Source organism: Musca domestica, unplaced genomic scaffold, assembly GCF_030504385.1.
Source record: "Musca domestica strain aabys unplaced genomic scaffold, Musca_domestica.polishedcontigs.V.1.1 37, whole genome shotgun sequence".
In the NCBI taxonomy this organism is placed as follows: domain Eukaryota; kingdom Metazoa; phylum Arthropoda; class Insecta; order Diptera; family Muscidae; genus Musca; species Musca domestica.
The window spans coordinates 816,731-840,992 of NW_026712321.1; the positions used below are offsets into that span (position 1 = coordinate 816,731).

Below are 24,262 nucleotides of genomic sequence, written 5' to 3' on the forward strand. Positions count from 1 at the left end.
TCGGTCGTTTTTTGTTTGGGGAAACGGATAGAAATTTTCTGGTCTATAGCCCAAGGATATTAAGCGTCAAGGAGTCTCAAGGGATGAGCAACCAAATTAAGTCAGTAAAGAACCAAGTTGACTGTGTATACGGACAAAAGTTCAAGAACTCTCCACAGATAAGATGAAGAGCCCGGAGTATCTATGGATGAGCTCGGGGGTCCTTGAGTTTATCTCTCCCTCTCAGCTCTATACAGCTGCTGGAGTCTCAATATAAAAGCTAAAGAATCATCGAGACTCTATAGGAGAGCAGGGTCTCTGTCGATCAACTGAGACTCCTGATCTTTGGTTCGTCTAAAGAGACTTGCCCCTCAGCCCTTCTATAAGTACTCCCAGGCCTTCAGTTGTTCTATGGAGACTCTCTAGCCCCTCAACTCTTTTAAAGATATTCCCCGACCCTTCAGCTTGACTTTGGAGACTCTATAAACTTTAGCTGACCTATGGAGACTTCCTGACCTTCAGCACGTCTATGGAGGCACCCTGGCCTTAAGCTGGTCGAGGCCTGCAACTCGTCTGTGAAGAATCTCCGGCCCTGCAGCTTGTCTATAGAGACTCACTGACCTTCAGCTGTTCTACGGAGAACTTCAGCTCATCTGTAAAGACTGTAAAGATGAGTCAGCTCATCTATGGAGACTCCCTGGTCTTAAGGTGGTCTACGGAAACTCTCTGGCCTTCAGTTTATCTATAAAGATTCCCCGACTCTTCAGCTCGTCACTCTGGTCTTCAGCTGGTCCATGGGAACACCCGGGCCTTCAGCTCGTCTACGGAAACTCCCTGGGCATTACAGAGACTCCCTGGCCCGTCAGCTCGTCTATAGAGACTCCCTGGCCCGTCAGCTCGTCTATAGAGACTCCCTGGCCCGTCAGCTCGTCTATAGAGACTCCCTGGCCCGTCAGCTCGTCTATAGAGACTTCCTGGCCTTCAGCTCGTCTATAGAGACTCACTGGCCTTCAGTTCGTCTATAGAGACTTCCTGGACTTCAGCTCGTCTATGGAGACTCCCTGGCTTTCAGCTCGTCTATGGAGACTCCCAGGCCTTCAGCTCGTCTATTGAGACTCCCTGGCCCGTCAGCTCGTCTATTGAGACTCCCTAGCCCTTTAGCTCGTCTATAGAGACTCCCTGGCCCTTTAGCTCGTCTATAGAGACTCCCTGACCCGTCAGTTCGTCTATGGAGACTCGCTGGCCTTCAGCTCGTCTATAGAGACTCGCTGGCCTTCAGCTCGTCTATGGAGACTCCCTGACCTTCAGCTCGTCTATAGAGACTCCCTGACCTTCAGCTCGCCTATGGAGACTCCCTGACCTTCAGCTCGTCTATGGAGACTCCCTGACCTTCAGCTCGTATATGGAGACTCCCTGACCTTCAGCTCGTCTATGGAGACTCCCTGACCTTCAGCTCGTCTATGGAGACTCCCTGACCTTCAGCTCGTCTATGGAGACTCCCTGACCTTCAGTTCGTCTATGGAGACTCCCTGACCTTCAGCTCGTCTATGGAGACTCCCTGACCTTCAGCTCGTCTATGGAGACTCCCTGACCTTCAGCTCGTCTATGGAGACTCCCTGACCTTCAGCTCGTCTATGGAGACTCCCTGACCTTCAGCTCGTCTATGGAGACTCCCTGACCTTCAGCTCGTCTATGGAGACTCCCTGACCTTCAGCTCGTCTATGGAGACTCCCTGACCTTCAGCTCGTCTATGGAGACTCCCTGACCTTCAGCTCGTCTATGGAGACTCCCTGACCTTCAGCTCGTCCATAGAGACTCCCGGGCCTTCAGCTCATCTATAGAGACTCCCTGACCTTCAGCTCGTCTGTGGAGACTCCCTGGCCTTCAGCTCGTCTATGGAGACTCCCTGACCTTCGGCTCGTCTATGGAGACTCCCTGGCCTTCAGCTCGTCTATAGAGACTCCCTGGCCTTCAGCTCGTCTATGGAGACTCCCTGGCCTTCAGCTCGTCTATGGAGACTCCCTGGCCTTCAGCTCGTCTATGGAGACTCCCTGGCCTTCAGCTCGTCTATGGAGACTCCCTGGCCTTCAGCTCGTCTATAGAGACTCCCTGGCCTTCAGCTCGTCTATAGAGACTCCCTGGCCTTCAGCTCGTCTATAGAGACTCCCTGGCCTTCAGCTCGTCTATGGAGACTCCCTGGCCTTCAGCTCGTCTATAGAGACTCCCTGGCCTTCAGCTCGTCTATGGAGACCCCCTGGCCTTCAGCTAGTCTATGGAGACTCCCTGGCCTTCAGCTCGTCTATGGAGACTCCCTGACCTTCAGCTCGTCTATGGAGACTCCCTGACCTTCAGTTCGTCCATAGAGACTCCCTGGCCTTCAGCTCGTCTATAGAGACTCCCTGGCCTTTCAGCTCGTCTATAGAGACTCCCTGACCCTTCCGCTCGTCTATAGAGACTCCCTGGCCTTCAGCTCGTCTATAGAGATTCCCTGGCCTTCAGCTCGTCTATGGAGACTCCCTGAACTTCAGCTCGTCTGTGGAGACTCCCTGGCCTTCAGCTCATCTATAGAGACTCCCTGGCCCTGCAGCTTGTCTATAGAGACTCTCTGGCCTTCTGCTCGTCTTTACAGACTACCTAGCCTTCAGCTCGTCTTTACAGACTCTCTGGCCTTCAGCTCGTCTATGGAGACTCCCTGGCCTTCAGCTCATCTATAGAGACTCCCTGGCCCTGCAGCTCGTCTGTGGAGACTCCCTGGCCCTGCAGCTCGTCTATGGAGACTCCCTGGCCTTCAGCTCGTCTATGGAGACTCCCTGGCCTTCAGCTCGTCTATGGAGACTCCCTGGCCTTCAGCTTGTCTATGGAGACTCCCTGGCCCTTCAGCTCGTCTATAGAGACTCCCTGGCCTTCAGCTCGTCTATAGAGACTCCCTGGCCTTCAGCTCGTCTATGGAGACTCCCTGGCCTTCAGCTCGTCTATGGAGACTCCCTGGCCTTCAGCTCGTCTATGAAGACTCCCTGGCGTTCAGCTCGTCTATGGAGACTCCCTGGCTTTCAGCTTGTCTATAAAGACTCCCCGGCCCCCCTGATCCTCTATGTAGACCACCTGGGCATCAGCCTGTCTTCATTCACTGACCATAGACTGTAGCAGCATTAGTCGCAATTATGTTTTACACTATTTACTTTCTATTTTGTATCTCGGTTTATTGTTATTGCTGTTGTTGTTGTTTTTTTTTATTGTTTTTAAGATGTTGTTATCAAATTTACCAGACATCGAACTCAAACATAACAACATGCCCTCAGGCAAGCCAATCTTTCTTTTCTACTCATTTCTCATTGTGGTTAGATAAGCAATAGCATCCACCTCCGAAGAAAAGAAAACAAAAACATTTCAAAATTGACAAATACTCAGAAGTGGAAGAATATCTCCGCCATCTGTGACTCTTGGCGAAGTTGCTATGCGGGATAGTGGGCGTTTTGTTGTGTCGACATTCAGTAAATTTTCATTGCACTGATGTATCGTTGTTGCTATTATTGTTGTTGTTGTCATTGCTTTTATAGTTTGTTGTTGTTGTGCATTTCAGTTTTCCAAATGTCACGTTGTCTGGCCTTTCAAGACGCATTTGTTAGCTCGATTGCTTCGCGTCGCGTCTTTAGTTGACATCGGTGCGAAAGATAGGCCAAACTTGAAGAACAACAAAGCACCCCCTCCCCCTCGACAACAAAAATTAATGCAAATGAACTACAACAATTCCATTTAGAGATATTTATCGGTCTCTTCACGCCTCTCAGGCTAGATATGGCCGAAGACGTGGTGGAGGAGGCTTGGTTGGAACTGGTATTGGAGAGCAAAACCCGAGCATCTGTTTGTTTTGCTCTGCTCAGTTTGATGGCCTTACTTGACACACACTTGTCGCCCCCAATCGGATAATAAATAAGGCAGATCTTAAGATAACTGTCCGGAATTCGTGTTACTAGTTGTTCTTGTTGTTGTTACAATTAACAAGTGTTTTTCCTAATAAATACAACAACACAATGGCACAATTTAAAAGTGAGTTCTCACTTGGTTGTTTGCGAACAGATGGAGATGAAGATTCAAGGTACACTCGAAGAAAAATGTGGAAAGTGGGAGGGTAAATTTGAAAGGACAGGGAGCCTCTATGGGCGTCTATAGACAAGCTGAGGTCCCAGGGAGTCTGTATATGCTAGCTGAGGCGCCAAGAAGTCTTTATAGAAGTGTGGAGGAACCAACGAGTCTCTATAGACGAGCTAAGGGGCCAGGGAGTCTCTATAGAAAAGGCGAGAAAACAAGAAAAAGAGAAGGTCCGGAGAATCTCTATAAATGAACTGAAAAGCCAGCAAGTCTGTAGAAGAGTTGGTGGGCCAGGGAGTCTCTATAGACGAGCTGGAGGGCCAGGGAGTCTCTATAGACGAGCTGGAGGGCCAGAGAGTCTCTATAGACAAGCTGAAGGGTCAGGGGGTCTCTATAGACAAGCTGAAGGGTCAGGGGGTCTCTATAGACAAGCTGAAGTGCCAGAGGGTCTCTATAGAAGAGCTGATGGGGCCAGGGAGTCTCTATAGACGAACTGAAGGCCCAGGGAGTCTCTATAGACGAGCTGAAGGCCCAGAGAGTCTCTATAGACGAGCTGAACGGCCAGGGCGTCTCTACTGACGAGCCGAATGGCCAGGGAGTCTCTATAGACGAGCTGAAGGGCCAGGGAGTCCCTATAGACGAGCTGATGGGGCCAGGGAGTCTCTTTAGACGAGCTGATGGGGCCAGGGAGTCTCTATAGACGAGCTGAAGGGCCAGGGAGTCTCTTAGAACGAGCTGAAGGCCCAGGGAGTCTCTTAGGACGACCTGAAGCCCCAGGGAGTCTCTAGAGACGAGCTGAAGGCCCAGGGAGTCTCTATAGACGAGCTGAAGGCCCAGGAAGTCTCCATAGACGAGCTGAAGGCCCAGGGAGTCTCCATAGACGAGCTGAAGGACCAGGGAGTCTCTATAGACGAGCTGAAGGACCAGGGAGTCTCTATAGACGAGCTGAAGGACCAGGGAGTCTCTATAGACAAACTGAAGGCCCAGGAAGTCTCTATAGACGAGCTGAAGGGTCAGGGAGTCTCCAAAGACAAGCTGATGGGCCAGGGAGTCTCTATAGACAAGCTGAAGGGCCAGGGATTCTCTATAGACGAGCTGAAGGCCCAGGGAGTCTCTATAGACGAGCTGAAGTCGCAGGGAGTCTTTATAAACGAGCTGAAGGCGCAGGGAGCCTCCATAGACAAGCTAAAGGCCAGGCAGTGTCCATAGACGAGCTGAAGGCCAGGGAGTCTCTATAGACGAGCTGACGGGCCAGGGAGTCTCTATAGACGAGCTGAAGGCGCAGGGAGTCTCTATAGACGAGCTGAAGGCGCAGGGAGTCTCTATAGACGAGCTGAAGGCGCAGGGAGTCTCTAAAAACGAGCTGAAAGCCAGGGAGTCTCTATAGACGAGCTGAAGGCGCAGGGAGTCTCTATAGACGAGCTGAAGGCGCAGGGAGTCTCTATAGACGAGCTGAAGGGCCATGGAGTCTCTATAGACGAGCTGAAGGGCCAGGGAGTCTCTATAGACGAGCTGAAGGCGCAGGGAGTCTCTATAGACGAGCTGAAGGCGCAGGGAGTCTCTATAAACGAGCTGAAGGCTGGGGGTATCTTCATAGACGAGCTGACAGGCCAGGGAGTCTCAATAGACAAGCTGAAGGCCAGGGAGTCTCCATAGACGAGTTGAAGGCCAGGGAGTCTCCATAGACGAGTTTAAGGCCAGGGAGTCTCTATAGACAAGCCGTCCCCATAGACAAGCTGAAGGACTGCGAGTATTTATAGTAAAGCTGAGGGGATAGGGAGTCTCTACTAAAGATCTGAGGGACCATGAGGTTTTATTCAAGATATGAGGGAAGGAGAGAAGAGCTTGGGAGGCAGTGAGTCTCTAGAAGAGGTGAGGAACCAAGCAGTTTATCTAGACCAGCTGAGTAGAAGATCTCTATAGCAGAGCTAAATGGCCAGCAAGTCTCTATGGAAGGGTTTCCCGGGGCAATCCCCTTGAGGTTCCCGGGGAATCCCCTTAAGGAACTCTGTGACTGAGTCTCTCTATATATACCTATTTTTCTCTTTCTATATTGATCTCTCTCTAAATATCTCTTTATTTCCCTCACCCCCATAGGCGAGCTGATAGCCCATAGAGTCCCTATAAAAGTACTGGCGGGCTAGTACGGAATTTCATTGAGAGACTCGGTGACTGAGTCTCTCTATATATTTCGCTATCTTTCTCTTTCTCTATCTTTTTTCTCTCTCTATCTTTTCTCTCTCTATCTTTCTCTCTGTAAATATCTCTATCTCCCTCACTCTCCATAGGCGAGCTGACGGCCCATAGAGTCCCTATAAAAGTACTGGCGGGCTAGTAAGGAATTCCCATGAGGGACCCGGTGACTGAGTCTCTCTATATATCTCTCTATCTTTCTCTCCCTCCATATTTTCTCTCTCTATCTTTTTTCTCTCTATCTTTTTCTCTCTCTTAATATCTCTCTATCTCCCTCACTCTCCATAGGCGAGCTGACGGCCCATAGAGTCCCTATAAAAAGTACTGGCGGGCTGGTATGTACCCAGGTGGCGAACGATTGAGTCCATAAACGAGCTGAAGGCCTACTGAGTCACTAGTGGACCCATCAGCCCCTATGGACCAGCTAATTGGTCAATTATTTCAGGGGGTCTCTGAAGAAGAACTGAAGGTCCAGTGAGTCTCCGTTGAAGATGTGGCGCGCTGGATGGCCTGTAGAGGTAAGGGGCATAGAGGCCATATAAAGCAGTGAGTCCTTATAGAGAAAACGAAAGTCAAGAATTCTTTGAAGAGAAGCGGAGAAGACAAGGAGATTATCTAGCCCTTGAATATTTAGCCAGTCCAAGGTCACTAAATTTACTGAGATATATCCGATTGTTGAGCTGAAAGCCATGAAGTCTTGTAGACGAAGCAAGGTCCAGGGAAATCATTTTTTAATTACTATGACCCAGAGAGAATCTGCAGTCAAGCTCCAACCCAGGTACCCTATAAAGTCGAGCTGCTGACACCTGAAGTCTGGTGTGTTTTTATCTATCTTTATTCAACCTCCCCTGACTGTGAACGCCAATTTACACTATGCACACACACCCTCACTCACTCACACACACACACATGCACTCTTTAGTTCATTCATCCATTGATTCCGATACTCACTCCACTCTACTCTACTCACTGAAATGCTCGTCGGTTTTCTTGTTTACGACTGCCGATGTATGGATGTTGTTGATCTAACTGACTGGCCGACTGGCTGGCTGGCTGGCTGTATTCCTGGCCAGCTATTTGTTTTCCGTCAGTTTGATTTGAGACATCGAACGCGTGCTATATCGAAATTGAAAGTTTTGTGTGTGAGTTACTGGGGCGATCGGAACTGAAGTAACGTGAATTCGGGAATACATTCTTTTTTTGTGACGAGAGGGTATTATTCTATTTTCTGTTACAATTTTAAGAGGTTCACAAAAAACATGATCATTAAGACGAAGACGGCATAGAAAAAAGAACCAGAAAATGCGCCCAGTGTCTGGTGTGTCTGGTTAATTTCATTCGTTAATTAGCGGCTAATTTGCAGAAGTGCAGAACGTTTTTTTTTCTCGGATTTTTTGTTTTGATGTTTTGTATAAAATATAGCACTTCAAAAATAATACAGAAAAAAAATCCCCGCTGAAAATTTAGAAAGTGCAGAAAAAAATCAAAAAACATATAAAAATATTGAAAAGTGTTCTGGCAATGGGAAAATTTTGAAAAACTGCAAAAAAAAATATTCCCAGATGGAGTTGCGTGTTCGTTGGAAGAAATGTGTGATTTTTGAAATATTCTTTTTTTTTTAAATCACATGTCACATGCAACAAAAATAATCACAAAACAACAACAAAAACAACAAAGCCTAATCTCACCGAAATATTAATATATAATCTAATATTAACGAACTGGCATTCTATTATCGGCTTTACTGCTGATTTATAATTTTATTTGATTCAAGGTTTTTTGTTTTTTTTTTTTTTTGGCTGAGGATAACCGATACTGTTGCTCAGGGGTGTGGAGGACTTATCGAAATCGAAATTTCAATGAATTTTGATAATGATCAAATTTCGAAAACAACAAAAAAAAAAAAACGGTTGCAAATAAATAAAAACGAGGTTTGGTAATTTATTGTTTTGGGGTGTGGAGTTAGTGGCTGAGCCTCAGAGAAATTTAAGAGGTACTAAAATTCAATATTTTTTTTTATAAAGAACAAGTGAAAAAGCTTCCGAACTTTGAATACCCTTCACCATTTGAAACAAATTTGGCAATGTTCGAAAAAAAATAAAATCCGTTAAAAATTCTGTTTAAATCTTAAAAACACCGAATGTGGCTATTATATTAGGATCCATACGACGACGTGGATCTGCATGAGCAACTTTGTCACACGCTATTGCAATATTCAAATGCGAAACTTGAAAAAAAAAATCTGTTTATAATGTGGAACTAAAATCATCAAAATATAGGGAGGTACCATGGAGGTTATAAAACCTGGACCTGCACAGACAATTTTCTGGCATAGGCTGTAGTATCCATTACGAACTGCAAATACCAAATTTGAAATAATTTCGGTTAATAAAGTGGCTAAAATCATCAAAATACCGAATATCGGGAGGTACCGTTATATGGGGGCTCCACGACGAGGTGGACCTGTACAGACAATTTTCTGTTATAGGCTGTAGTTTTTATTACGAACTTCAAATACCAAATTTGAAACAATTCTGGTGAAAAAATGTCCATAAATGCATTAAAATACCGAATATCGGGAGATACCGTTATATGGGGGCTATACGAAGACGTGGACCTGCACAGACAATTTTCTGGCATAGGCTGTAGTATCCATTACGAACTTCAAATACAAAATTTGAAACAATTCCGGTAAATAAAGTCGATAAAATCATTAAAATACCGAATATCGGGAGGAACCGTTATATGGAGGCTCTACGAAGACGTGGACCTGCACAGACAATTTTCTGTCATAGGCTGTAATATTTATTACGAACTTCAAATACAAAATTTAAAATAATTCCGGTAAATATAGTCGATAAAATCATCAAAATACCGAATATCGGGAGGAACCGTTATATGGAGGCTCTACGAAGACGTGGACCTGCACAGACAATTTTCTGGCATAGGCTGTAAATACCAAATTTGAAACAATTCCGGTAAATAATGTCGCTAAAATCATCAAAATACCGAATATCGGAATGTACCGTTATATGGAGGCTCTACGAAGACGTGGACCTGCACAGACAATTTTCTGTCTTAGGCTGTAACATCCATCTCGAACTTAAAATACCAAATTTGAAACTATTCCGGTGAATAATGTCACTAAAATCACCAAAATTCCGAATATCGGGAGGTACCGTTATATGGGGACTATACGAAGCCGTGGACCTACATGATCATTTCCTTCGGAAGCTAGAGTGATTTCCACAGACGGACGGACAGACAGACTCACAGACGGACATGGCTAAATCGACTTAGAATTTTATGCTGATCAAGAATATATAATGTTTCGATCGATACATAATTGTGATCTATAGAGCATTTGCAAAATAAGCCAAAAATCAATTTTTTATCCATTTTATCACCTCCCCCAACAATAGGCTTCTATTCTGACTCTGAGACTAAATCCATGAAAAATAACAGAGGATCGTACCATCATTGCGACCTTTATTAACATGCCACCAAATTAACATTGTCAGACGGACGGACGGACACACATAGCTCAGAGAAATTGAAAGATCGATAGATAACATCGTGGGACCAATATTTCGAGGGCTTTTAATACCTTACACCTAAAAAAATCCAAACGAGTCCAGGCCAAAATACCTTCTCATAGAAAAGATCAAAAGGACTTCTCATACTAAGCCAAAAACCATTCTCATAAAAAAAAACAAAAAATTTCTTCTCATGGAAGACCATGGAACACTAAAATGTCTTCTCATGGAGGGCTAAAATGTCTTCCCCTCTAATGCCCAGGGAGTCCAAATAAACCTCCAAGAGATTCTATATAGGAAACATGTCATCCAAAGGGTCAACATAGACGATTTTTTGTGTAAGAAGTTAATTTAGATATATGGCCCCTAGATTCAATGAAGACAGGGAATCCATTAAGGGACCTTCGTATTAACCCTCTAACCTCTAGAGAGTGAATAAATACCAACTAAAGTCCAGGGATTCTATATAAAGTCCAAGGGGATAATGTAGACGTTTTTTGTGTAAGATGTTGCTTTAGACCATCTATGACCCATAGATTAGCGAAAGACGAGCTAGATTCAATGAAGTCAACATAGACCGGCTGAAAGCCACAAAGTTCTCATAGAACCTCTGAGGAGGCAGGGAGTCTATCAAAGAGTCCTCGTATTCAAAATACAGTTTTTTCAATACTCAAATTTTGAAGCCTTTCCTACGTCATAATTTTTTTATAAACGGCGCCCAAATGTATTTTTTGCATAATTTTAGTATAGAAATCTTTTAGTTAAACATTATTTCCATATTCACCCGTTAAGTGTTCTTAGGAGAAAGACTATTTTTTTCAATACTCAAAATTGTAAGCCTTTTCTGCCTCGCAATTTTTTGTATAAATGGCGCCCAAATGTAATTTTTGCCTGTTTTAAGAATGGAAATCTTTTAGTCAATCATTATTTCCATATTCTTCCGTTAAGTGTTCTTAGGAGAGAGAGAGACAGTTTATTTATTTTTTTATTTTGAAGACTCGAATTTTGAAGCCTTTTCTACTTCGTATTTTTTTATAAATGGCGCCCAAATGTATTTTTTGCATAATTTGAGTACAGAAATCTTTTAGTTAAACATTATTTCCATATTCTCCCGTTAAGTGTTCTTAGGAGAAAGACTATTTTTTTCAATACTCAAAATTGTAAGCCTTTTCTGCCTCGCTATTTTTTGTATAAATGGCGCCCAAATGTAATTTTTGCCTATTTTAAGTATAGAAATCTTTCAGTTAATTATTATTTCCATCATTTAGGGGTGGAATCCAAATAGTCGGTGTGTAGGTAGTTTTTCTGAAAGAAGATTTCTCTATGGTTTATAGATTTCAAAAAAAACGACCTAGAGAATCCACACCGGCCAACTGAAGCATCTATAGGAACGAAGTATTAAGGCACCTTAGTCAATTAATGATCCATGAATTCTGTGAAGCAGAGCTAAAACTAAAGAAGTGCATATGAAACAGGTGAAGGCCACTAACTGTACAAAGACGAGTTGGAGGACCAGGATTTTGTGATGGCGCCCAACTAATTCTATTTTTATATTTCGTTTTTCATTTTATAGTTTTCAACCTCATTTGAACGCCATTTTTGTTTTGTGCCTTTAAACTGGTACCTTGTATGTGGAAGTGGCGCCCAACGATAGAATTTATTTACATATGGAATTCCTATTTCTGAAGCTAAGTTTTGATTTTATAGTTTTTGATTTCAAATTTTCATTTGGGTTCCATTTTGGATGAATGATTATTTCGCCATGGGCGCCATTTTTTAGTCAACAGAATGTGTTTTGTGCCTTCATGAAGTGGCGCCCAACGATAGGATTTATTTACATATTTTTTAGAAAGGATTTTTTCTAATTTGCAGTTTTTGTGTTACATTAAACTTCTCATTGAAATTCTTATTTCTGATGCTAAGCTTTGATTTTATAGTTTTTGGTTTCAAATTTTCATTTGGGCGCCATTTTTTTTTTCAGCTACGAAATAACACATAACAAGGGTATTTCTTTATATCTTTTTAAAGTTAACTCCTTAACTTTTTAAAGTAGGATCTGCATAACATGCTTTTTTAATAAATTTTAAATTTTTTATTTTGATAAATAATTTATTTTTTGAAAAAATTCCGACTTTTAATTAAGGTCCCAAATTTATTATATAAAATGGCGCCCAAATAATTTTTTGAAAGGAAATCATTCAGTATTCCGTATTATTCATTTTCTTTCTCACGATAAGTATTCTTAGGAAAGTGTTTTTATCATTTCAAGACTCAACTTGTCTAGCCTTTCAATGTCGTCGATTTCTTATCAAAAAGGGCGCTTCAGTAAAGTATTATTTTATATTCTGCAGCCTTTTTGGTGCCCAATTAAACATTTTTGGAGGACAACCCCAATTTTCTCTTTTTAGGCGGCCCAAATCGCTATTTCTCATAAAATAAAACACCAACGATAACTTTCATTGTAAGCCATAGGGTTAAATGAAGGCCAATATAACTTATCGATTGATTTTACCTAGGGGTTAACTATTTTTGTGGGAGGTGACGGCTATGGTTAATTTTTATGGTACATGAATTTAAAACATATGTTAATGCCCTTATCTAATGTAACAACTTCCACAGAACCTTAGTTTTTTGCAATGGAAATAATCTCTAATTAACTACCAACTATTGTAGGGCACTATAGTTCAATTTGTGACTCATCGTTGATTACTCCCTTTCCTGTACTTTCTATTCAATCCCATATTACATTTTTCAAATATTAATTGCTCATGTAAAATTATCTAGGAATTTGTTATAAATAATTCAATATTGAAATTTTCCAACACGATTTCGCTTTAATTCGCTCTCCCCGCTTTGTAGCGGCGACAGCAAACGGCAAATAACAAATGACAAGTCTTTAAAATTAATTGACAATTGTAGTTTTGTCACAGAAAATAATTACAATAATAATAATTGTAAATAATTCATTGTGATTTATATCTATTAACACATTCAGCATTCTAATACGAGGGGTGGGGAAATGAGGATTGGGAAATAATGGTATACAAAAGAAAAACTAAAGAATATTGATAATTAAGGACCTATCAGCGACTACTAAGATGACATATTTTTTGGGGGACTAATTGATAGCTCAATGTCAATAGTTACACAAATTGGGCGCCGTTAAGGAAAACTTAAATAAAAATAGGCTAGTTTACAGGAGTCTATGAAGTATTTGCATGATGCTTTACTTAAGTCACCGCTTATTTTTTATTTATTTATTTATTTTTTTTTTTTTTTAAATAACTGGATAAAACCAAAAACGGGAGCTCTTCAAAACCTCAGAGTTATTTTTCATTATTTGCAAAAATAGATTGCTTCATTTGGGCGCCATTTTCAAGAGACTTTTAATTTGCCAAAATATCTGAATACCACTTAAGACTTAATCCGCATGACGTCTGAGTAAAACTTAAATTAAAATAGCCTAGTTTACTGGAGTCTATGAAGTATTTGCATAATGATTTACTAAAGAAACCGCTTATTTCTTAACAATGAGAATTTTATTAATTATTATTATTTTTTTTTTTTTTTTTTTGTAAAATAACTGGATAAAATCAAAAACGGGAGCTCTTCAAAACCTCAGAATTATTTTTCGTCTAAAATTACAAAAAAAAACATTTGCAAAAATAGATTGCTTCATTTGGGCGCCATTTTCAGGAGACTTTTAATTTGCCAAAATATCTGGTTATCACGTAAAACTTGTAGTCCGTATGACATCTAAAATATTCCTCACATAAAAAACTATCATTATTTTAAAACAAAAATCATTTGGGCCCCATTTTTTATAAAAAAAATGTGAGTCACTTAAATAAAAAGCTACTACATAAGTCTTAAATCCTGCATGACGTTTGACCTATATCATTATTTACTAAACAAATTATTTCATTTGGGAGCCAATAATAAGGAATCAATTTTGAACGAAATCATGGGAAATTTGAGATGGTAGAATTAATAGATAAATTATAAGACCCGATGCTTAAATGATGTCTGAGCTGGACTTCAACTAAAATTATAGAAGCCTGCTTGACATCTGTGGTATTCTTGATTCAAAATTACAGAAACGTTCTTTCATTATTTCCAAAAACAAAGCAATCGATTTGGCCGCCAAACATAAAAAAAATCATTTGGGCGCCATTTTTAATTAAAAATTTGAGTTACTTGAATAACTGGAAAGAACTTGAATGTAGAAGCCTAATCGACGTCTGAGATTTTCATGACTTTAAACTACAACAAAAATCCTTTCACTGCCTGCAAAATAAAACTATCCATTTGGGCGCCATTTTCACATAAGAATTTTAAGTTGCAAAAAAAAAAACGGGATACTACAGTTGCGTTTAAGGTATTTCTCAAAAAAATTACAATTATTTGCAAAACAAAGCAATCGATTTGGGCGCCAAACATAAAAATTCCGTTTGGGCGCCATTTTAAAAAAAGGGGAAAATGGATTGCATGTTTAACTGTATACTACGTTAAACCAGAAGCCTGCATGACGTCTGAATTATTCCTGCTTTCAATATACAGAATAAAAAAATCAGTTCCATTTGGGCGCCATTTTTATGAGAGATTCGGAAAGCTAAAATAACTGGATACGTTGTTCATCTTTATTTAAAATTACAGAAAAAAGTCAGCTCCATTTAGGTGCCATTTTTATTAGATATTGGGGAAGCTAGAATAACTGGGCATTTCGTAAGACTAGAGGCCTGGTGGGTGTCTAGCTTATTCCGCACCCAAAAATAAAAAAAATGTCAATGTTTTTCAATATTTGTAAAACAAAAAATTACAGAAAAAAATCAGCTCCATTTTGTCCCCAGTTTTATAAGACATTTTAGAAGCTAAAATAAGTGGACATTTCGTAAGGCAGGAGGTCTGGTTGGTATATAGCTTATTCCGCATCTTAAATTACAAAAATGTCAATATTTTTAAGCGCCATTTTTGGGGGAGAAATCTGTGTCGATGAAATAACTGGATAATATGTGAGACTAGAAGCCTTCATGATGTCTGAGGTATTCCTAACTTTAAATAACAAAAAAAAAAATCGTTTATTATTTGAGAAAAAAAAACAAATAAACTATTTGGGTGCCAATTTTTTTTTTTTTTTTTTTTGGTGAGTTATTGATGTTTCAAGAATTACTGAATTTTACGTTAGACCTGAAGCATACATGATGCCTGAGCTACTCCTCACTAACAATTTAAAAAAAAGAACTTCATCACTCGCAAAGCCAAGAAGCAATCCATTTGGGCGCCATTTTTTGATGAGGAAATAAAAACGCTAAAAACCCCCATAATTTTGTAGGACTTGAATTCTCTGGGGCATCTAAACTCCTCCTCACTTACACTTACCAAGATAATGAGAATATTTAGTAAGATTTGAAATTTGTCTTTGATGACTAAATTATTCCATTTGGGCGCCATTTTTGGAAAAGAAATTTGTGTTGATAGTATAATTGGTAATACGTGAGGCTAGATGCCTCCACGAAACAAAAACTCAGCTTCATTTGGCCTAACTATTTTGCAAAAACAAAAAAAGTAATTCTGTGAAGCTAAAATAACTGAATATTGCGTAGGACTAGAAGTTTGTTTGCTGACAAAGTTATTCCGCAATTAAAATTGCAGAAAATCGTCAATTTGGGCACCAACAATAAAAAAATCATTTGAAATGAGAAATTTTGAGTTTCTGGGATAATTCAGTACAAAGTAAGACTACAAACCTACATGAGTCTGAGCTATTCTTCACTCAAAATTTTAAAAGAACTTCATCACTCGCAAAGCCAAGCAATCCATTTGGGCGCCATTTTGAAAACAGAGTACACCATTTGGGCTCCATTTTTGGAAGAGAAATCTGTGTCGATGGAAAACTGGATAATAAGTGAGGCCTTCATAATGTATGAGGTATTCCTCACTTTAAATAACAAAAAAAAAAATTTTTATTATTTGTAAAAACAAACAAAACCATTTGGGCGCCAATTTATTTATTTTATTTTTTTTTTTATTTATTTATTTATTTTTTTTTTTTTTTTTTGATGAGTTATTGGTGTTTCAAGAATTACTGAATTTTACGTAAGACCAGACGCATACATGATGTCTGAGATATTCCTCACTAAAAATTATAAAAAAGTTCATCACTGGCAAAGCCAAGAAGCAATCCATTTGGGCGCCATTTTTTTGATGAGGAAATAAAAACACTAAAAACCCCAATAATTTAGAGAAATTTTGAGTTTATGGGATAATTCAGTACAAACTAAGACTATAAACCTACATGAGTCTGAGCTATCCTTCACTCAAAAGAAACTCAAGAAAAAAAATATTTCAATATTTGTAAAACAAAGTAGTCCATTTGGGCGCCAATTTTTGGAAGATACATTTGTGTTGATAGAATAACTAGAACCTACGCGAGGCTAGATGCCTGCATGACATCTGAGATATTCCAGACATCTGAGATATTCCAGACATCTGAGATATTCCTGACTTTAAATAACAGAAAAATCGTTTATTATTTATAAAACCAAAGAATCCATTTGGGCGCCATTTTTTTTTTTTTTTTTTTTTGATTTGTGAAATTGAAGTTTTAATAATTGCTGAATTTTACGTAAGACCAGAAGCATACATGATGCGAGAGGTATCCTCACTAAAAATTAAAAAAAAGAACTTCATCACTCGCAAAGCCAGGCAATCCATTTGGGCGCCATTTTTAAAACAGAGTTCACCATTTGGGCGCCATTTTTTGAAGAGAAATTTGTGTCGATGGAAAACTGTATAATAAGTGAGGCCTTCATGATGTCTGAGGTATTCCTCACTGTAAATAACAAAAAAAAATTGTTTATTATTTGTAAAAATAAACAAACCATTTGGGCGCCAATTTATTTATTTTATTTATTTATTTATTTTTTTTTTAGAGATTTAAGTTTTAAGAATTACAAAATTTTACGTAAGACCAGAAGTATACATGATGTCTGAGCTCATTACAAATTTCAAAAAAATAACTTCATCACTTGGACAGCAAAGCTATTCATTTGGGCGCCATTTTTTTTTTTTTTTTTTTTTTTTTTTGAAAAATTGTATTTTCAAGAATAACTGAATTTTACGTAAGACCAGAAGCGTACATGATGCGTGAGGTATTCCTCACTAAAAATTACAAAAAAAAAAGAACTTCATCACTCGCAAAGTCAAGCTATTCATTTGGGCGCCATTTTTTTTTTTTTTTTTTTTTTTTTTTTTTGATGAGGAAAGTAAAATATTAAAAACCCCTATAATTTTGTAAGACTAGAATCCTCTGGGGCATCTAAACTCCACCTCACTTACACTTACCACAACAAAAAAACACCCTTTCATTTGGGCGCCATCGGGTAAAATACCCATCAAGATAACACATCGATTGGTTTCGCTAAACTGTAATATGGCATTATTGCAATATATATTACTTTTTCCAAATTAATACTATTTAATAAATTTTACCATAAATTAACGCTAAGTTTCGTTATGTCAAGATAATGGCCAATTTTGGCAACTGGTTATTACCATTAACCAAAACCGAAAGACATACCAACCAGCCAACATAGTTCAAATCTCTGAACGACAACTATCGTCTGTCACTTGTGTTGCGTTGCTTTGCGTTTAACTCATTTCCAAGTTGGTGTTACTCTCAACGTTTATCGTAAATTGTTATTTGCGCTGACATTGTTGTATATTTTTTGCCCTGGGTTTGCGCGCGTGTGTGTGTCAATACTTTTTATAGGGGTTTTAAATTGAGTGTTTACACTTTATTGAGATTAGATTAGTTTATAAAAAGTTTATCAGTTTATAATTTGAGAGTTCTCTTTTGCGAAATACTGGATCTGTGTGTATTTTTTTTAAAAAGTCATTGTATAATCGAATACCCTGGGTGTGGAAAGGGAAAAGGAAATTATGATAGAACTTCAAAACATGATATGATATGATAAAGATATCAAAGTGATAATCTCAATAGCATGTGAGAACATTTGCTGCTAATCTTTTTGAGGTAATAAAAAAATAATGAGCTGACATGTGTCAAACAAATAGTTTAATATTTTTGTCAATTGAATATTGTTTACCACTTGTCAGTGTCTTTCAAAATATGACAATCCCAAAAATTCCAACAACAAACCACTTGAGCTATTTCCATTGATCGATAATCATTCCTTATCGAAATATTCGCATGATTTTGCCCAGTCATACATAAATAAACACCCAACCTACTCCACATTGTATCTCTCTCTCTGTCTCTCTTAAGGGATCTTCATAAAGAAAAGCGAAAATTGTTAATGGGACAGTTGTCCCAATAAATGTCATGTTCGGTTTGGTTTTAATGTGTCACATTAATGATGACATATTTATGTGAAAATGTATGTATGCTTTACATATGTTGCTATTTTTTTTTTTTTTTTTTTTTTTTCAATTTCAAAGTAGACAAACTTAATGGCACTTAAATATAAACAGATGGTAGCCACATTTTCGCAATGTAACTTTGCCAATGACGAAATGTGATGAAGAGACTTTTGAGCATAACTGGATAATATTTAAGACCAGAAGGTACTATGTCGTCTGTGGTATTCCCACTTACAATTAAAGAAAAAATCTTCCATTACTTGAAAGAAAGATATCCATTTTGGCGCCATTTTCGGAAGATGAATTTGTGTTGCTTTTCTACTCCGGATACTTGGTAAGGCTTAAAGTCCACGTGACGTCTGGGGTATTTCTCACTTAAAATTTAAGAAAAACCTGTTTCATTATTTACTAGAAAAAGCAATCCATTTGGGCGCCATTTTTTATTTTTTATTTATTTATTTTTTATTTATTTATTTTTTTTTATTTATTTATTTATTTATTTATTTATTAATTTTTTATTTTTTTTTTTTTTAAGCGAAGTTTAAGTTGCTAATGTTATTCAATACTACGTAAGACTAGAAGCCTGCATGATATCTGAAGCATTCCACAATTAAAATGATTGAATACATGAAGAAGGAGGAATTTCATAAACAAAGGAAGAAGTAGGATATTGTAGCAGTAAGCTTATGCCATGTTTACTTTAGAACTTATTGTAGGGTTAGAATACTTTAAGAGGATTTATTTGAAGTATAAGTAATGGATATGACAATTTTAATCCATCTCCAGTGGAGATGGATTTCTGTTGCTATGGATGCGTTGTATTCCATAGAATAGGTCTCCGAATCCATGCGAAAAATATTTTACTAGCAATCTGATTATTTACCTTTGAAGTGTAACAAACAGTAAAATTTCTGGAAAAATCATAAAAAAAAAATCTTCAGTCTGGCATCATTACAGACGTGAAATTTTGAATGGTGAAAAATAATAGTAGTCCGGAAACAATAAAAAATGACTGAGGAATTCATTTTAGCATCTTTTCTAAAGATTTTAAAATTTTCATAAAATTATTATTAAAATTTTTAAATTTCCAATTGGGCGCCACCTTTGAAGAAAATTCCGAGATGGTAGATTTAGGACTAAATAAAGACTGGCTTTATATAAATCCATAACTGAAAAGGATGTACCTCTTCAAAAAAGAAGAAAAAACTTAATTGGGTTCCATTACAGATAAAAAGTATAGAAGACCTTATACAATAAATCAAGTCACTGAGTAAAACTCTTTTCATTGGGCGCCATATCACCTAATTAAATTACGACTCAAAATGTCAAAATGAAATAAAGTCTAAGGGATCTAAACAGTTTAGCTACATTCTAAGGCTATAAATTTGTAAATCATCCAATTACTTAACTTATTTGATCGCTTTTAAAATCAAAGAATTTTAGGATGTTAAAAAGACTGGTAGAAGGGCGATAATAATGGATCTGGCTTACCGAAATTATAGGCATCGATTTTTAAAAAATTTTTCCTAGGCGTGGATTTAAAAAAAAAAATTGTTGTTGCAAAATCGTCAAATCCTATTATTGTTGTTAAAATTAGGCATCGATTGTTAAACAATTTTTACTAGGCGTGGATTAAAAAAAAATCCAGGCATAAAATTTTAAACAATTTTTCCTAGGCGTGGATTTAAAAATATGTAGGCATCGATTGTTTAACAATTTTTACCAGGCGTGGATTTTTAAAAAAATAATTTTTAATAGGAGTGGATTTTTAAAAAAAAATTAGTCATCGATTTTTAAACAATTTTTCCTAGGCGTGGATTTTTAAAAAAAATTAGGCATCGATTTTTAAACAATTTATACTAGGCGTGGATTTTTAACAATTTATACTAGGCGTGGATTTTTAAACAATTCTTTCCAGGCGTGGATTTAAAAAAAAAATTAGGCATCGATTTTTTAACAATTTATACTAGGCGTGGATTTTTAACAATTTTTACTAGGCGTGGATTTTTAAACAATTCTTTCCAGGCGTGGATTTAAAAAAAAATTAGGCATCGATTTTTTAACAATTTATACTAGGCGTGGATTTTTAACAATTTTTACTAGGCGTGGATTTTTAAACAATTCTTTCCAGGCGTGGACTTAAAAAATTAGATACAAATTTTAAACAATTTTTCCTAGACGTGGATTTTTAAAAAAAATAAGGCATCGATTTTTAAAAAAATTTTCCTAGGCGTGGATTTTTAAAAAAAAATTAGGCTTCGATTTTTAAAAAAATTTTTACTAGGCGTGGATTTAAAAAAAAAATAGGCTTCGATTTTTAAACAATTTTTACTAGGCGTGGATTTAAAAAAAAAAATTAGGCTTCGATTTTTAAACAATTCCTAAGCGTGGATTTAAAAAAATTAGGCTTCGATTTTTAAACAATTCCTAGGCGTGGATTTAAAGAAAATAGGCATTTTTAAACAATTTTTACTAGGCGTGAATTTTTTAACAATGGCGTGGAATTTTAAACAATTTTTACTAAGCGTGGATTTAAAAAAAATAGGCATCGATTTTCAATTTTATTTCAATCAATTTTTACTAGGCGTGGATTTTTAAACAATTTTTACTAGGCTTGGATTTTTAAACAATTTTTACTAAGCGTGGATTTTTAAACAATTCTTACTAGGCGTAGATTGTTAAACATTTTTCTACGAAAGGAGTTTAAAAGCATATTTGTAGGCATGCATTTTAAAGCATTTTTCTAGGCATGCATTTTAAAGCATTCTTCTAGGCGTCGATTTTTAACGTATTTTCCTTAACGTGGATTTTTTAAAGTATTTTTGTAGGCATACATTTTTCGACTATTTTTTAGGCGTGGATTCTTAAGCCATTTTTCTAAGCTTGCTTTTTAAAACATTTTTTAAGGCGTGAATATTTCATGGCTTTTTAAAGGCGTGAATATTTTAAGGCTTTTTAAAAGCGTGGATATTTTAAAGCATTTTTGGAAGGCGTGGATATTTTAAAGCATTTTTGGAAGGCGTGGATATTTTAAAGCATTTTTGGAAGGCGTGGATATTTTAAAGCATTTTTGGAAGGCGTGGATATTTTAAAGCATTTTTGGAAGGCGTGGATATTTTAAAGCATTTTTGGAAGGCGTGGATATTTTAAAGCATTTTTGGAAGGCGTGGATATTTTAAAGCATTTTTGGAAGGCGTGGATATTTTAAAGCATTTTTGGATGGCGTGGATATTTTAAAGCATTTTTAGGCGTAGATTTTTAAGTCGATATTTTCTAGCACTTTTTCCCACTAAAATCCAATTTAAAATCTTCCCATAAAACGAGATCTCACTGTATTCGCTGTGTAACCCATAAAAATGTTTGAAAAGCAATCACTGGTCATGATTTATTCATTTGAGATCTGAAAACAATTATTTATGGAGTTAAATTTGATCTGTTGTTAATTTTTTTTTCTTGTGTATTGAACAACAACAAATTACTAATCATTAAACCGACAGTTATGTAATCATTTATAAATTCAAAATGCTGACGTTATAGTTTTGCCAAATAAAGAATGCCGCACAAACAACAACGGTGGCAGCAACAACAACAACAACACAAAATAATTTGTTGCCAAATTTGGCAAACTCAGTCTGGAATCAATCAGTCGGCAAACATAAATAAACAAAACGAAGAAATATGAAGTATTTAGAATGCAATTTTGAGAAAACGATGTAAGAAAAAAAACATAATTTATAAGTTATTCTGAAAAAAAAATAAAAAATCTAAATTTTATTTAAATTTGGAAAATAACAAAATAATGATAATAATTTAAAATTTAAAAAAGAAAATTGAAAAGTTTGATAGGCATTAAGACGTAGTGACTATCACTCAAATGTTTGTGGTCAATTTTTATACCCTACACCACAAGGTGGTCAGGGTATTATGTCTTTGTGCATTTGTTTGTAACAGGCAAAAGGAAACGAGATAGACCCATAGTTCCTTTTGATGATCTGCATAAAATCACTTTCTAAGTCGATTTATGCATGTCCGTGCGTCCGTCCGTCTGTCCATGTATTTTTGTAAACAAAGTACAGTTCGCATTTATTGCCCGATCCAGATGAAATTTTGCACATATCATTTGTTTGGCTCAAGGACGAACCCTACTGAAATTGGAGAAAATCGGTAAAAATTTAGATATAGCTCCCATATCTATCTTCGTCCGATTTGCCTTTTATTGTGTGTATGGAATTTTTCACATACAACCACATTAGGCCTGCAAATAAGTATGCCGAATTTGATCGAAATCGATTCAGATATAGCCATAGCTCCCATATGTATCTTCGTCCGATTTGCCTTTTATTGTGCACCAAACGTGTAATATCAGCCGGAATAGTATGGAATTTTGCACATACAACCAAATTAGGCCTGAAAATAATTCTGCCAAATTTGATCGAAATCGGTTCAGATATAGCTATAGCTCCCATATATATTGTTCATCAGATTTGTTATTTTGTGTCCTCCGCAGCCGTAGTATGCACTCTGCAACAACAATATTTGGGGAAATACATCAAATACAGCTCAGAAATATTTTTGCAAAATTTTATCGAGTTCGGTTCCGATTTGGATGTAGCTCCCATATATAACTTCGTCCGATTTACATTTTATTGTGCACCAAACGTCTAATATTTGTCCAAATGGGATGGAATTTGACACTTACGATCGAATTTAGTCTAGAAGCTAGTATGTCAAATTTGGTGAAGATCGGTTCAGATATAGCAATAGCTCCCATATATATATTTTTCATCAGATTTGTTATATATGTTACCCACAGCCGTAATATGCACTCTGTAACAACAATATTTGGGGAAATACATCAAATACAGCTCAGAAATATCTTTGGTGTAGGGTATCATAAAGTCGACCCCTACCGACTTTAAGACTTTCTTTACTGGTTTGTAACTGTATTTGAAATGGACAAACCCATAACAGGTATTTTTTTTCAATTTTACCTGTGCCTTTGTCCAAGGGATTCCCCCTGGCAAACATCTGTCCCAACAACCCCTAAAAAACAACAGCAAATACAAAAAATGTTTTTATTTCTAAATTTTCCATTTTTGTTGCGAACAACTTAATTGGGTACAAATTAACATCATCATCATCGTTCGCAGCTACACACATATCTAAATATGTTCATCTATTCACTCATTAACATTCCCTGAGAGTAATCTGTGTCTAGCGGTCGCTCATCATTAAATCTTGTTCCTTAATTGAAATTAAAACAAAAAAATCTCAAACCCAAAAAAATCTCAAATCCAAATAAGTAGTGAGAGTGCGTTCATTATGATATAATTTTCAATTGAAAAAAAAAAAATAATAATTATTTGTATCTTTCATCTCGAGATGAATATTCCTTGAAAATCTCCAAATTCAGATGAAGTGCTTGAAATTGAATAATAATAGAAATAATCAAAAAAGGAGACCTCCGATGTGGGTGGATGATGTCAAGTGCGATTGTCAATCGAACACTTAACAAACTATTATTAATCGAATTGTTATTGAATTACCCGCAAAGAAATCTATTCAAAATCTATTTTTGAGACAAAACAGCTGAAAAAAAATTCAGAAACGAAAAACAAAACAAAAATCCATCAATATTTGGTAACCGGTTTTCAATTTTAAATATCTAAAACCGTAATATGATTCACAAGATCTTGCGTCAAAGCCATAAAACAAGTTATGAATAAGTTAAGACCCTAGAGAGTGAGAGTGCAGTAGATGGGGTCGAAATGCAAACAAAGAAAAAATAGGAAAAAAAACTAAAAAACTCAGAGAGGAGAACAAGGTTTGCTCAGAGAAGAGCAGAAGGTCTTCTCACAGAAGGTCTTCTCATAGAAGAGAGAAATGTCTTCGTATAGAAGAGCGAGAATTTCTTCTCATATGAGACGAGAAGTTCTTCTCATAGAAGAGCGTTAGGACTTCTCATATGAGACGAGAAGGCATTCTCATAGAAGAGCGATAGCACTTCTCATATAAGAGGGAAAGATCTTCTCATAGAAGAACCGCAGGTCTTCTCCTAGAAGAGCTGGAGGTTTTCTCCTAGA

General features: G+C 37.4%; 1 protein-coding gene across 3 annotated transcripts in view; it reads left to right on the forward strand.

Annotated features, from left to right (window-relative positions):
* The first annotated feature begins 7,299 nt into the window (after positions 1-7,299).
* Positions 7,300-24,262, forward strand: part of LOC101892536 (protein 5NUC) — a 174,379-nt gene continuing 157,416 nt past the window's right edge. For 2 of the 3 annotated variants that reach the window (XR_009342866.1, XM_059126199.1), the window contains exon 1: positions 7,316-7,474. The gene's annotated coding sequence lies outside the window, so the exon portion shown is untranslated. Of the gene's footprint in view, positions 7,475-24,262 lie in introns of all 3 variants that reach the window. The other variant, XM_059126200.1, reaches the window with a different exon arrangement.